We start from the raw sequence: 13,418 nt of genomic DNA, 5'->3' as shown, positions 1-13,418 counted from the left end.
TTGTTATGAGGGAGTAAGAGTACAGACAATCCTTATCTTATAGTGCAAAGTTGAAAACTAACCTCAACATGGCATCTGGGAAAAGTGAGGAGTTTATTAGTTTTCCAGCTTGGCTAGAATTATCTCATAGTTAGCTAACATTTCAACATTCACCTGGCTTTCTAGTTCACTATTCATACATAGACTCATTTAACGTTCCAGACTTTAGAATGAATTCAAACACAGTGACCTCAGGACCCGGTAGAGAGAGTTGGACATTAAAATGCAGAACTTGACATCTTTGAAGGCAGCACCATCAAGTCCTGCTTACACTGTTTCTACTTTGAAATGCACTCAACATTCAACTTTCCCATCTCAGGAGTGAACCTGCAGCTTCCTTGAAGTCGTCTAACTCTACAGAGACCGGGAGATACAAAGGGCATAGTGAATGGTGTGAATACACACAAGCACGCATGTGCTGTGTTGGAAAAAGTAACCAATTTTCATACCTGAGTAAGAGTAAAGATACATTAAAATAAAAATTACTTAAGTAAAAGTCACCCAGTAAAATACTACTTGAGTAAAAGTATTTGGTTTTAAATCTACTTAACCCTTGTGTTGTCTTAAGTGTAAAAAATGACCCCCTAAATTATATTTTGTCAACTTGAAATTTGATGACTTTCCCAACATTTGAAAAAGCGAAACATCGCCAAAACTAAACATTTCTTGTGCATGTGCAGCATCCCCCCCCCCCCCCCCCCCCCCCCACACACACACACACACACACACACGACTCAAGTTTACAGACAAAATAAACATTTCTTGAAAGCATTGTTTACTAATGGGGAAGAGGCTATAAAGAGGCTGTTTGGCCCTGTCCGGGGGTGTCCTCGGATGGGGCCACAGTGTCTCATGACCCCTCCTGTCTCAGCCTCCAGTATTTATGCTGCAGTAGTTTGTGTGTCAGGGGGCTAGGATCAGTTTGTTATATCTGGAGTACTTTTCCTGTCCTATTCGGTGTCCTGTGTGAATTTAAGTGTGCTCTCTCTCTTTCTCTCTCTCGGAGGACCTGAGCCCTAGGACCATGCCTCAGGACTACCTGACATGATGACTCCTTGCTGTCCCCAGTCCACCTGGCCGTGCTGCTGCTCCAGTTTCAACTGTTCTGCCTTATTATTATTGGACCATGCTGGTCATTTATGAACATTTGAACATCTTAGCCATGTTCTGTTATAATCTCCACCCGGCACAGCCAGAAGAGGACTGGCCACCCCACATAGCCTGGTTCCTCTCTAGGTTTCTTCCTAGGTTTTGGCCTTTCTAGGGAGTTTTTCCTAGCCACCGTGCTTCTACACCTGCATTGCTTGCTGTTTGGGGTTTTAGGCTGGGTTTCTGTACAGCACTTTGAGATATCAGCTGATGTACGAAGGGCTATATAAATACATTTGATTTGATTTTGATTTGATGATATAAAGGTGCTGCATATGACAGTCCCCCAATTCTTTCTTTGCTGAAGCCATGAGTGCACGTTTCAGTGCCCAACAGGTTGTAGATCTGAATTTTACAGATGTCCAGGAGGAACAAGAGAACACTGATTTAGAAGAGGAGGAGGTATCTGACGAAGAAGATGGGGAAGAATACAACCCAGAGCACGATGCATCATCTTCAGATGAAGAAGAAATCCCCCAAGCTGAAAGAGAGACATTTTTGTCAAAGAACAGCTAAATAACATGGTCCTTGTCACCATATGACAACCAGGGCAGGATGGCAGTAAAAAATGTCATAAGGATGACCCCAGGACCCACAAGACATGCAGTTGCCCATGGCCAGGACATCGCTTCAACATTCTACATGTTCATCACACCAGCCATCGAAAAAATCATCCCAGAGATGACACATTTGGAGGGTTTCTGTAAATATAGAGACAACTGGAAAAGGATGGATGAGATTGACCTGCGTGCCTACATAGGGCTGCTATTCTTAGCGGGTGTGTATAGGTCCCGAGGCGAGGCTACATGTAGTCTCTGGGATGCAGAGAGTGGAAGGGTGATTTTCCGTGCCATGATGCCACTAAAAGTCCTTCACACTTTCTCAAGACCTGCAAGATGTGTGAGAGACAAACTGGCGTTCATAAGAGTGGTCTGGGAGAAGTGGGTGGAGCGTCTGCCATACCCTTCTACAACCTTGGGCCTGAAGTAACAGTGGATAAGCAACTGGTTCCATTCAGAGGTACATTTTTATTTTCATATCTGTAATGTAAGTGATTTTCACTGTTAATTTTATTACGTATTGCTGTAATACCATTGATTTATGTGATTGTTTTCTGTGACACTGATACTAATTACTGATAGTAATCTCTTTTGTCAAAAGGTTGCTGTCCTTTCCGGCAGTATATGCCCAGCAAGCCAGCAAAGTATGACATCCAGATATGGGTGGTCTGTGACGCACAATCCAGCTACGCTTGGAAGATGCAAGTCTACACAGGGAAGCCGACCAGTGGAGGCCCGGAGAAGAACCAGGGGATGCGGGTTGTGCTTGATGTGACAGATGGACTGAGGGGGCACAATGTCATTTGTGACAACTTCTTCACCTCTTATGAACTCAGCCAGCAGCTCCTGAAGAGGAAGATCACCATGGTTGGCACAGTTAGAAAGAACAAGCCTGAGCTCCCCCCTGCACGCCTCGCAACAAGGGGGAGAGAGGCCTTCTCATCAAAGTTTGCCTTCACCACCACTCTAGTTTCTTACCTCCCATAGAGGAACAAGAATGTGGTCCTCCTGAGCACAATGCACAAAACGGCTGAGATCAGTGATTGAGAGGACAGGAAGCCAGCCATCATCCTGGACTACAACCACAACAAAGGAGGCGTGGACAACCTGGACAAGGAGATTGGAACTTACAGCTGCGGGAGGATGACTGCCCGCTGGACCCTGGTCATCTTCCATAACATCATTGATGTGTCCTTATACAATGCCTTCGTGACATGGAACAAGATCAACCCTACCTGGATGCCTGATAAGCGGAACAAGAGGAGGGTGTTCACAAATACGATGTGCTGCACATGTGAGAAATACATCTGCAAAGTCCATGCACACACACTTGCATACTGTCCTACATGTGCTAATTAGAGCTGATTGATTAATGTTCACGTTTTTGTTTTGTATCTATTATCTTATTTATTGTTGTTTATACACCTTGTGAGTGGGGGAAGACTAGTACTTTGTAGTTGAATTCCTCATTGTACAGTATATAAGAATATCACTAGGTTGCCAAAAAAGTTCAAGTCTGTTATTGTTTCCCTTCAATAAAATTCATTCAAAACTACTTTCTGCACATTTCTGCTACTTTCTTAGGCTATACAGGTGCTATCTCCTGCTAAAAAAATGGTTTATACCTATGCAGTACCTTTAGCAATAATAATAATAATAAACCTCTACTTTAGTAAGGAAAACAATTATGACATGTGTGTTAAAAAAGTGGTGTCCACTGTTTAAATGCAGTCTTTCTGCATTGTGAAGAAGGAAAACCCAGATATTCACAAAGTTTGTGATGAATGGCAGTTTGTTTCTTCATGCAAAATAGATTTGGGGTTTAAAGTTCAACTAAACTGCTTTATTTTAGGGGTTTAGTTTAGGGTCATTTTTTTTACCCTTAGGACAGGGGGAGTATACAGTGTTAAGACTACACAAGGGTTAAATGCAATGGTGGAAAAAGTCATCAATTGTCATACTTGAGTGAAATTAAAAAGTAAAAAATGTACAAATGCAGTTTTCGTTCTTCGTGAGTCCGCCAGATCAGAGGCAGTAGTCATGACAACACGTCATATTGATAGGTGTGTGAACTAGACCATGTTGCTGTCCTGCTGAGCATAGAGATGACAACACGTCATATTGATAGGTGTGTGAATTAGACCATGTTGCTGTCCTGCTGAGCATAGAGATGACAACACGTCATATTGATAGGTGTGTGAACTAGACCATGTTGCTGTCCTGCTGAGCATAGAGATGACAACACGTCATATTGATAGGTGTGTGAACTAGACCATGTTGCTGTCCTGCTGAGCGTAGAGATGACAACACGTTATATTGATAGGTGTGTGAATTAGACCATGTTGCTGTCCTGCTGAGCATAGAGATGACAACACGTCATATTGATAGGTGTGTGAATTAGACCATGTTGCTGTCCTGCTGAGCGTAGAGATGACAACACGTCATATTGATAGGTGTGTGAACTAGACCATGTTGCTGTCCTGCTGAGCATAGTGATGACAACACGTCATATTGATAGGTGTGTGAACTAGACCATGTTGCTGTCCTGCTGAGCATAGTGATGACAACACGTCATATTGATAGGTGTGTGAATTAGACCATGTTGCTGTCCTGCTGAGCATAGAGATGACAACACGTCATATTGATAGGTGTGTGAATTAGACCATGTTGCTGTCCTGCTGAGCGTAGAGATGACAACACGTCATATTGATAGGTGTGTGAACTAGACCATGTTGCTGTCCTGCTGAGCATAGTGATGACAAAACGTCATATTGATAGGTGTGTGAACTAGACCATGTTGCTGTCCTGCTGAGCATAGTGATGACAACACGTCATATTGATAGGTGTGTGAATTAGACCATGTTGCTGTCCTGCTGAGCATAGAGATGACAACACGTCATATTGATAGGTGTGTGAATTAGACCATGTTGCTGTCCTGCTGAGCATAGTGATGACAACACGTCATATTGATAGGTGTGTGAACTAGACCATGTTGCTGTCCTGCTGAGCATAGAGATGACAACACGTCATATTGATAGGTGTGTGAATTAGACCATGTTGCTGTCCTGCTGAGCATAGAGATGACAACACGTCATATTGATAGGTGTGTGAACTAGACCATGTTGCTGTCCTGCTGAGCATAGAGATGACAACACGTCATATTGATAGGTGTGTGAATTAGACCATGTTGCTGTCCTGCTGAGCATAGAGATGACAACACGTCATATTGATAGGTGTGCGAATTAGACCATGTTGCTGTCCTGCTGAGCGTAGAGATGACAACACGTTATATTGATAGGTGTGTGAATTAGACCATGTTGCTGTCCTGCTGAGCATTCAAAATGTAACAAGCACTTTTGGGTGTCAAGGAAAATGTATGGGAGTAAAAAGTACATGTTTTCTTTAAGTAATGTTATGGTGTAAAAGTTGTCAAAAATATAAAAATGTAAAGTACAGATACCCTCAAAAAATACTTACGTAGTACTTCAAAGTATTTTTACACCACTGCACGTGCAAGCACACCCTAAAGTCTTAAAAGAAGGAGCACACCCTAAAGCAAGCACACCCTAAAGTCTTAAAAGAAGGAGCACACCCTAAAGCAAGCACACCCTAAAGTCTTAAAAGAAGGAGCACACCCTAAAGCAAGCACACCCTAAAGTCTTAAAAGAAGGAGCACACCCTAAAGCAAGCACACCCTAAAGTCTTAAAAGAAGGAGCACACCCTAAAGCAAGCACACCCTAAAGTCTTAAAAGAAGGAGCACACCCTAAAGCAAGCACACCCTAAAGTCTTAAAAGAAGGAGCACACCCTAAAGCAAGCACACCCTAAAGTCTTAAAAGAAGCCAAACAAATAAAATGGTTGGTGGAGTGTACAAAACATTAGGAACACCATGACAGACTGACCAGGTGAATCCAGGTGAATTTATTGATGTCACTAGTTAAATCCACTTCAAATCAGTGTAGATGAAGGGGAGGAGACAGGTTAAAGAAGGATTTTTAAGCCTTGAGACAATTGAGACATGGATGGTGTATGTGTTCCGTTTGGAGGGTGAATGTAGGGCTGGGCAGTATACTGTATTTTACTATATACCGGTATTGATGCACAGACCGGTTTGGGTTTTTACTTTATCTTCTATAACGGTATTTTAATGTTTAGTTTGTTAAATTTGATATGCAGTGTGTAACATCCATTTTTATAGTTTACTCCGTTACTTGAGTTATCTCTCTCTCTCCATGGCGCTTTCCACACAGACCTAGCTCCGCCCCCTGTCACTCAACTTGCTTGACCATGACTTGCGTTCAGTTTGCATGGTCAATGCAACACATGCAAAAAATTTGATGACAACAACGCAGTTTTCACTTTGTTTCTTAACATAAATCCACTACACTATTGTTTCTTACATCTGCAAGTGGCTAGTTTGTCTTTTCTTAGCAAGTTGGGCCAAAATCGTGTTAGCCACTAATGCTAATCGCTAGTTAGCTGGTTAATAAATGTACTGAGTCAGAGCAAATGTAGCTAGCTAATACAGCCTGATAATAACAGGGATGGTGCAACCTAAATCAGCATTTTGTTTGTGCAACAGTATCTTCTAAACCAAAAAAGGAATATGTGAAGCATGAATATGTTAACAACATGAAGTAGCTAAGACATTATCCTGACCAACTTGCCCTCCAAATACACCTCCGCTGTCTTCAATCAGGATCTCAGCGATCACTGCCTCATTGCCTGTATCCGCTATGGGTCCGAGGTCAAACCACTGTCAAAAGCTCCCTAAAACACTTCTGCGAGCAGGCCTTTCTAATAGACCTGGCCCAGGTATCCTGGAAGGATATTGACCTCATCCTGTCAGTCGAGGATGCCTGGTCAGTCTTTTTTTTGTTTTTTGAATTTTTACCACCTTTTTCTCCCCAATTTCGTGGTATCCAATTGTTGTAGCTACTATCTTGTCTCATCGCTACAACTCCCGTACGGGCTCGGGAGAGACGAAGGTTGAAAGTCATGCGTCCTCCGATACACAACCCAACCAGCCGCACTGCTTCTTAACACAGCGCGCATCCAACCCGGAAGCCAGCCGCACCAATGTGTCGTGCACCTGGCAACCTTGGTTAGCGCGCACTGCGCCCGGCCCGCCACTGGAGTCGCTGGTGCGCGATGAGACAAGGACATCCAAGCCCTCCCTAACCCGGACAACGCTAGGCCAATTGTGCGTCGCCCCACGGACCTCCCGGTCGCGGCCGGTTACGACAGAGCCTGGGCGCGAACCCAGGGACTCTGATGGCACAGCTGGCGCTGCAGTACAGCGCCCTTAACCACTGCGCCACCCGGGAGGCCCCTGGTCATTCTTTAAAAGTAATTTCCTCACCAGCTTAGATAAGCATGCTCCATTAAAAAAATGCAGAACTAAGAACAGATATAGCCCTTGGTTCACTCCAGACCTGACTGCCCTTGACCAGTACAAAAACATCCTGTGGCGGACTGCCATAGCATCGAATAGTCCCCACGATATTCAACTGTTCAGGGAAGTCAGAAACCAATACACGCAGTCAGTCAGGAAAGCAAAGGCTAGCTTTTCAAGCAGAAATTTGCATCCTGTAGCTCTAACTACAAAAGGTTTTGGGACAGTGTAAAGTCCATGGAGAACAAGAGCACCTCCTCCCAGCTGCCCACTGCACTGAGGCTAGGTAACATGGTCACCACCGTTAAATCCATGATCGAAAATTTCAATAAGCATTTCTCAATGGCTGGCCATGCCTTCCTCCTGGCTACTCCAACCCCGGCCAACAGCCCCCCCCGCAGCTACTCGCCCAAGCCTCCCCAGCTTCACCCATATCCAGACAGCAGATGTTCTGAAGGAGCTGCAAAACCTGGACCAGTACAAATCAGTCGGGCTAGACAATCTGGACCCTCTCTTTCTAAAACTACCCGCTGCCACTGTTGCAACCCTTATTACCAACCTGTTCAACCTCTCGTATCGTCCGAGATCCCTAAAGATTGGAAAGCTGCCGCGGTCATCCCCCTCTTCAAAGGGGGTGACACCCTAGACCCAAACTATTACAGACTTATATCCATCCTGCCCTGCCTATCTAAAGTCTTCGAAAGCCAAGTTAATAAACAGATCACTGACCATTTCGAATCCCATCGTACCTTCTCCTCTGTGCAACCCGGCTTCCGAGCCGGTCACGGGTGCACCTCAGCCACGCTCAAGGTACTAAACGATATCATAACCGCCATCGATAAAATACAGTACTGTGCAGCCGTCTTCATCGACCTAGCCAAGTCTTTCGACTCTGTCAATCACAGTATTCTTATCGGCAGACTCAATAGCCTTAGTTTTTCTGATGACTGCCTCGCCTGGTTCACCAACTACTTTGCAGACAGAGTTCAGTGTGTCAAATCAGAGGGCATGTTGTCCGGACCTCTGGCAGTCTCCATGTGGGTACCACAGGGTTCAATTCTCGGGCCGACTCTTTTGTCTGCATATATCAATGATGTCGCTCTTGCTGCGGGCGATTTCCTGATCCACCTCTATGCAGACGACACCATTCTGTATACTTCTGGCCCTTCCTTGGACACTGTGCACTGTGTCTGGCTAGACTGTAAACTCTCCTTCCAGACTCATATTAAACATCTCCAATTCAAAATCGTCTTTCTATTTCGCAACAAAGCCTCCTTCACTCACGCCACCAAACTGACTATCCTACCGATCCTCGACTTCGGCGATGTCATCTACAAAATAGCTTCCAACACTCTACTCAGCAAACTGGATGCAGTCTATCACAGTGCCATCCGTTTTGTTACCAAATCACCTTATACCACCCACCACTGTGACCTGTATGCTCTAGTTGGCTGGCCCTCGCTACTTATTCGTCACCAGACCCACTGGCTCCAGGTCATCTATAAGTCTATGCTAGGTAAAGCTCCACCTTATCTCAGTTCACTGGTCATGATAACAACACCCAACAGTAGCACACGTTCCAGCAGGTATATCTCACTGATCATCCCCAAAGCCAACACCTCATTTGGCCGCCTTTCCTTCCAGTTCTCTGCTGCCAGTGACTAGAACGAATTGCAAAAATCGCTGAAGTTGGAGACTTGTATTTCCCTCACCAACTATCTGAGCATCAACTATAATGTCAAACAAACAACACTGTATTCAAAGTGCCCACTATTATATTCTAACTATATAATTAGAAAAATCTTTCTATTTCCATGAATTCCAACAGTTCACCCAAGTGTTTTGCTCTAAACCACAATTGCAACATTTGGTAAGAAATTAGGCCTAAATTGTTTGCCCATATCGTGCAGCCCTACATGGTAGTGTGGAACTTATCTAAAATGAGTGCAGGAAAAACAGAAATTGAGGAAAATGCTGAAAATTATTTTAGGTTGAAGTTGAATTGAACAGTATAAAACAATCAGAATGGAGAAGGACCCATTGAAATCATTTAGAATACATGTGCTGCCACCCTGAGGTCACGCACTACTCAAAGAAAATGTAGAACTTTTATTAATCAAAAACATAATACTGTCAAATACCGTAATAATAATAAAAAAATACTGTGATATTATATTTTCTCCATATCGCAAAGCCATAGGTGAATGTGCAAAACAAAAGATTTAAGTGCCTTTGAACAGGGTATAGTAGTAGGTGCCAGGCGCACTGGTTTGAGTATGTCAAGAACTGCAATGCTGCTGGGTTTTTCAGGATCAACAGTTTCCCATGTGTATCAAGAATGATCCACCACTCAAACGACATCCAGCCAACCTGACACAACTGTGGGAAGCACTAGAGTCAAAATGGGTCAGCACCCCTGTGGAATGCTTCAACATTCCACAGGGGTGCTACAGTCCATGTCCTGACAAATTTAGGCTTTTTCTTTTTTTGGGGGGGTGCAACTCAATATTAGGAAGGTGTTCCTAATGTTTTGTACACTCAGTGTAATTGGCTATTCTAAGCACTAAGGTTACAATTGTGTATATGAACATGGTTTCCACAGAAAAGTAACATTCTTTAGTATCTGGAAGTGTGACCTGTCAGATTCAATGAAACTCATGTTCTACGACTGAGTGGAATTTCTTTGAATTGTACAGAATGAAATTCTGTCACTCAAACTGAAATGTTGTATTCTGTGGGGTGTGGTCAATTCCCAAATTCTGAAATAAGCACAACAGTGACATGCACACACATACACGACTCAGCTGGCATTTGGAAAAGGCCAGGCTGGGTACCATCAATACCGACAGAGAGGTCCAACACAGCCGTGTCACCTTTGACAGCCTCCCTGTGGGGAACACTGAATAACACATCAGAAAGGTTCCTAGCTACCACCTCTGAACAACAAAACTCACTGATAGACTCAGTCGGTATTAGACAGAACGTTGTGGCCCTGCCCGCCTGTGGGGGAAACAAACTGTGGTTACCTAGGTTACCCCATTGGAATACAGCAAAAAAATGATTTTCTGTTTTAGTAAATAACAAAACTATACTGAACAAAAATATTAACACAACATGCAACAACTTCAAAGATTTGACTGAGTGACAGTTCAAAGAAGGAAATCCATAAATTGAAATAAATTCATTAGGCCATAATTTATGGATTTGACATGAATGAGCAGGAGCGCAGCCATGGATGGGCCTGGGAGGGCACAGGCCCACGCACTCACAGCCTCCATTTCCCTACGTGGGAGCATTGCAGACCGTAGGTCGGGATTTGTGACCTAGCTACATTGAACAACACAGCAGCTTTTCGGCATGTTTTGTTATATCGGAATAACTACAAATCAGAGTGTAGAATATCAGACCATTCCAGAACATCAGATAATTCCGGAACACTCCATCCATTCATCACCTCTTTATTTGTGCTGTAACTTTCAAATAGAACATTAAAAAGAGATAATTAATTTGAAGCGTGAAGAAAACCAATTAATTCTTGTTGAGAGGGAGATAAGTTTTTACTCTGAGGCCGTGCCGGCTGATTTGCACATAGAGGTGTATTTCCAGCCCAGCCCAGCCACGTGCTAGGCTAGCACTCCAAATTTGGTTAAAAGGCAAGGAGTTCACATATGGCTGACAACACTTCCAACCTCAAAACCCACAATGCAGCACTGGTCAGGAAGACAGGACCAAGTCAATGCATTCATTCATTCAATGTTTTGTTTAACTGGGTTAAACAAACATTGTCAATTGCGCTTGTGTATTTCAGCTCTTTCCTTCAAAACTCTCAGAAATAGCAATGAATCTTATTGAAAGCAGAGTTAGTTTAGGTTTATGGTAAGTTCTATTAGACCTACAAACTAACTTAACAGTAAAAATCTGTTTCCTGACCCAGGCACTCTCTGCTTGTGACAGTTCTATACGGCATTGTTGTGATGCAGGTGATCCTGACAGTTCTCTCCTCCTTTCTCCTACACCCTCATTCCCTTTCTGCCACCCTCCCTCTCTTTCTCCCCTCACCCTCTCTCACTCTTCCTCCCCATCCCTCTCTCGTGCAATATCGCTTTCTTCCTCCCCTCCCTCTCTCTCTTCCTCCCATCCCTCTCTCTCCCTCCCCCTCTTCTCTCACTCTTCCTCCCTTCCCCCTCATCCTCCCTATCTCTTCCTCCCCTCTCCCCTCCTCTCTTTCTCCCCTCCCCCCCGCTCTCCCTCCCTCCCTCTCGCTCTCCGTTCCTCACCTCTCTCTTCCTCCCCTCGCTCTCCCCCTCTCTTCCTACCCTCCCTCCTCCTCTGCTCCATTTCTCTCTTCCTCCCCTCTCTATATTCATCCCCTCCCTCTCCTCTTCCTCCCCTCCCTCTCCTCTTCCTCCCATCCCTCTCCTCATACCCTCCCTTTCCCTCTTCCTCCCTTCTCTCCCTCCCCTTCCCTCTTCCTCCCTTCTCTCCCTCCCCTCCCTTTATCCCTTCTCTCCCTCCCCTTCCCTCTTCCCCCCCTTCTCTCCCTTCATCCCCTCCCTTTCCTCCCCCTCTCTTCCCACCCCTCCCCTCTCTCTTCCTCTCTCTCCCTCACTGTCCTTCTTCCCCTCCCCCTCCCCCTCTCTTCCTCCCCTCCCTCGCGAAATTTCTCTTCCCCTCTCTCTCCCTCCCCTCCTTCTCTTCATCCCCTCCCTCACTTTTTATCCCTCCCATCCCTCTCTCTACCATCTCTCCTCCCCTCTCTTCCTCCCCCTCCCCTCCCTCCTGTAATTTATTTTCCCCTTCCTCACGCAATTTCTCTTCCTTCCTCCCCTCCCTCTCTTCCTCCCTTCTCCCTTCTTCCCCCTCTCCCTCCCCATCCTTCCCCTCCCCTCCTCTCTCTCTCCCTCCCTCCCCATCCTTCCCCTCCCCTCCCTCCCACTCTCTTCCTTCCTCCCTCCCTCCCGCACTCTTCCTCCCCTCCCTATATCTTCCTCCCATCTCTTCCCTCTTCCCCCTCCCTCTTCCTCCCTGTCTCCCTCTTCCCCTCCCCACCTCCCTCCCCTGTTCCCCGCCTCCCTCTTCCCCACCTCCCTCTCCCTCTCTAGGATGTGCTGATGCTGAGCTGGGAGTACCATCCCAAGCAGAAACAGCCACCATAGCTGACCTGCTATCTAACACAAGTAATTGGATGTGAAACGAGTCTAAAGAGAGAGCGGAGAGAAGCGGAAAGAGGAGACGACAGGCTTAGCTTTTCCTCAGAGGAGGGAGGAAGATAGGGGAGAGATTGGTGTCAGTGCCTGGGTGCACACAGTCCCTCTCTCACTGACTCACTTTACCCAGAAATCACTACAAACAGGAAGTGACCTGGGCGGGGGGGTGGGGGTACACCACATGCTGAGCTGTCCACTGCAATCAGATGGGCACACAAACACACACTGGCAATTTGTTGGGCCTTATTTAATCCATCCTTATTAATAAGAAATATTTAAGATCAATATATGAGTGGCATCAGTGAAGCATGTTTCCAGGCATAGGCTGCTATTATTGTGAGTATTTTCTAAACTGAACAGAAAGAAAATACTTAATTGTTGTGGTGTTTCTGCTGTTGGATAATTAATATGAGCGAGAGAGAGCGAGAGCGAGAGAGAGTGAGAGAACACATCAAGAGATCCAGAGATCCCAAAGGAGTCTCCGACCTATATCACACTGTTATAACACACACATCTCTCCTACACAAAATCACTAATACATCCCATAATAGTACCTTACAATAAGTCTGGTTAGAAAGACTTTAGATTATACAGGTGGTTATTCCATATCCAATACCCTTTCACTATGGCCCCAGTGGAAGTTAAAATAGCAACAGACAACAGCATTAGCTAACCCTCTGCATGTTTCAACAACTTCAGAGAGAGCATAAACAAGCAAACCAGTTGGTAACATCAATAAGTGTACCGTCTACTTGCTCAGTCCACATCCCAGTATGCTTAAGGAAGCCCTATTGAGACCGACAAGCAAGTAAATGATTGCATCAATAAGACAGTTCAGAAATAAGTGAAAAAATAGCAGAATCATTTATTATAAAATCAATCTACAACACTTAGGAATAATTGATGGAAAACCTCATTAGAATAGAGGAGGGCAGTGTTTTTTATGTTTTTTTATGTCATTGTCACTCAGCTCAGAGTGTCACACCGTCAGTTGGTCATTAGTTACTGTACCAACCATGCCAAGAACTCCCAGAACCACCCACTCCCTGTCTCTGTCTCTGAGTGAC

General features: G+C 44.9%; 1 protein-coding gene and 1 long non-coding RNA gene across 4 annotated transcripts in view; one reads left to right on the top strand and one right to left on the bottom strand.

Moving 5' to 3' along the window:
- The window catches only part of LOC149972588 (uncharacterized), a 439,554-nt gene that overhangs the window by 125,017 nt on the left and 301,119 nt on the right, over positions 1–13,418 (top strand). The window lies entirely within an intron of this gene.
- The window catches only part of LOC110502889 (sorting nexin-29), a 172,198-nt gene that overhangs the window by 45,195 nt on the left and 113,585 nt on the right, over positions 1–13,418 (bottom strand). The gene's annotated exons all lie outside the window — the stretch shown is intronic.

This window comes from Oncorhynchus mykiss, chromosome 23 (genome assembly GCF_057628025.1).
Source record: "Oncorhynchus mykiss isolate SJ-2025 chromosome 23, ASM5762802v1, whole genome shotgun sequence".
In the NCBI taxonomy this organism is placed as follows: domain Eukaryota; kingdom Metazoa; phylum Chordata; class Actinopteri; order Salmoniformes; family Salmonidae; genus Oncorhynchus; species Oncorhynchus mykiss.
Note: the sequence above shows the minus strand (reverse complement) of the source record. Positions and strands in the feature narration are given on the sequence as shown.